Raw genomic sequence first — 2,660 nt, forward strand, 5'->3', positions numbered from 1 at the left:
AAGACTTTGGTGGGGGTGGAAGTTTTGAACCTCAACCTTTCCCATAATTTTTCAGTTTTGAATTTTTTGAGATGATGATTCTTCAATAAATATGCGTAATTTTTTAACACATTAATCTAAAAAAAAATTTTAATAAAAAAGTTAAAACTGGTGAATTATGGAAAAGGACAATATATGGGAGGGGGGAAGCAAAAACCTCCCGCCCCCAGTTTCTAAATTTTCTTTATTTTTCTCTTTTTTATTTATTGCTAATTTTTTGTTTTTCTTTCTCGGCGAATCGGAATCTACGAGATTTAAAATAGGCACATTCGAAGAAATTACGGTCTTTGACGTACTCGATAATTTCCCAATCTATTCTATACGAACCACACACACACACACACACACACGCACACACACACACAGGTACATACGCAAACGTACATACATATATGTATGTATTTATTTTATATATAAATATATGTGTATACACATACATACATACATACATACATACGTGTGGTGTGTGTGTGTGTGCGTGTGTGTGTGCGCACGCTCGCACGCGCGTATGTATCTATGTGTGTGTAACACCTATATACATTTGTATGTGTGAACATATTCAATACATGTAATAGACTTTATTTCATCTTTGGCTCGCCTAAAAGGACCACACATAGCGAGAAACTCCGAGTCGCGGTGCAATGAGTCATCGTCTTCAAATAAATAAATGCATTTATAAATTTGATGGTCTGTCCAACACACATATACACACACGGCTCTCTCTCTCTCTCTCTTTCTTTCTCTGTCTATCTGTCTGTCTGTCTCTCTTCCTCTCTCTCATCTGATTGTGCCTGTTGGACCAATAAAAACAAACCTTACATTCATGTCTACTCAATAGATAAACATATAAACATAAATGCACACATACAAAGCACAAGAACATATCCGCATACACTCAGCGGTTGTTATTTCAGATTCGTACAGCAAGTTGTTCCGTTAATTGAACATAATTCTCTTTGGGGGTGACTGATGCATGTTGAATTAATAAATCTATCATTTATGCATTAACACACACACACACACACACACATACACACATACACACAGGGAGTAGTATAGAAATAGTCAGCCACACATACGCATGTATATTTGTGAGCAGACGTACACGAAGCCCCATGTGTGTCTAAACATGTATATTATATACGTGTGCGTGTAATGTGCAAATGCACGCATACACATACAAATATGTGTGTATAGATAAGTATATATGTGTGTATAGATAAGTATATATGTGTGTGTATATATAGAGAGAGTGAAGGAGAAACATACATACACACACGCACGCGCGCGTATTGAGAATAAAAAGAAGAACGAAGAAGGAAGGAGGTGGATAGTCCAAGAGATGAGACGATTAGAAGAGATGGATAGGCACAGTGACACCAAGACTGAGACTAGCAAATATGTCAAGTTACAAGTGTAATGAGACGCACTCTTACCCGTCCGACTCCATAAAGGCAGCTCTGTTGATATAGAAAATAACCAAACTGCGGTTCGAAGTCTCCATCAGTGAGTTACAGCAACAACTGATGCTTCTAGTTGGCTTCTCGGATTCTTCCTCCCCCACAGCCGCCTGCCCCCAACACTCATGCGTCGTTAACCTCCACCGTCACCACCTCCCACCAACCCTCGCTCCCTCCCACCTAACACTACACCTTCCAGCAGCATAACAATACTTTTAACAACCAACACCATCAACTACCTCTCTGTTTTCACTATCATCACCATCATCATCGTCATCGTCATCGTCATCATCATCATCATCATCATCATCATCATCGTCATCGTCATCATCGTCATCATCATCATCATCATCATTACTATCACAGCAGTTGTACCGTTACTGCAACCGTCATCACCACAACCGCCACCTCCATCATCCTTAATTCCATCACGAACACCCACCAATGCCAAACCACTAATCAATAACCAATCTCCTTGACTTCCCTATCCTTGCCATCTTTCTTCTCATCTCTCTTTCTCTCTTCCCCCCCCCCTCTCTCTCTGTCACACACACACACACACACACACACATACACACACACACACACATACTTCCTCAAACGCTGTCTCTCGCCTTACACTTTCTTTGTCTCCGTCTCTCTCGCTCTCTCTTTTTCTCTCTTCATCAATCATCTTCTTAAACTGTACCACCACCACCAACAACAACATCATCCCATTATTGCAATCAGCTTCTTGTCAACTTCTTTTATTTATTTCTATTTAAATTTATTTATTACTGTCTTTATCACAATTTTATTCTCTCTGCACGTCACTTTTCTATCTATCTATCTATCTATCTATTCATTTATCCTTCCTTCTTCTCCATTACTCTATTTTCTATTTCTCTCTCTTCTTCCTTTGTTTCTTTTTTTAGCTGTTCCCATCTCTCCCTGCATATATACATGCATACATACATACATACATACATACATACATACATACATACATACATACTCATGTATGTAGGTCTGTATGAATAGATAGATAGATATACATAGATGTGAGTGCGTGTATGTATGCACTATATACATACATACATACACACACACATATGTATATATATGTGTGTATATATATATATATATATATATATATATATATATATATATATATATATATAT

General features: G+C 37.8%; 1 protein-coding gene across 3 annotated transcripts in view; it reads right to left on the minus strand.

The window, feature by feature from the left end:
- LOC106876578 (uncharacterized) overlaps window positions 1-1,603 on the minus strand; it is a 90,010-nt gene extending 88,407 nt beyond the window's left edge. For all 3 annotated transcript variants that reach the window (XM_052972752.1, XM_052972751.1, XM_052972753.1), the window contains exon 1: window positions 1,476-1,603. The gene's annotated coding sequence lies outside the window, so the exon portion shown is untranslated. The remainder of the gene's footprint in view (window positions 1-1,475) is intronic.
- Between the last annotated feature and the right edge of the window lie 1,057 nt (window positions 1,604-2,660).

This window comes from Octopus bimaculoides, chromosome 14 (genome assembly GCF_001194135.2).
Source record: "Octopus bimaculoides isolate UCB-OBI-ISO-001 chromosome 14, ASM119413v2, whole genome shotgun sequence".
Lineage (NCBI taxonomy): Eukaryota > Metazoa > Mollusca > Cephalopoda > Octopoda > Octopodidae > Octopus > Octopus bimaculoides.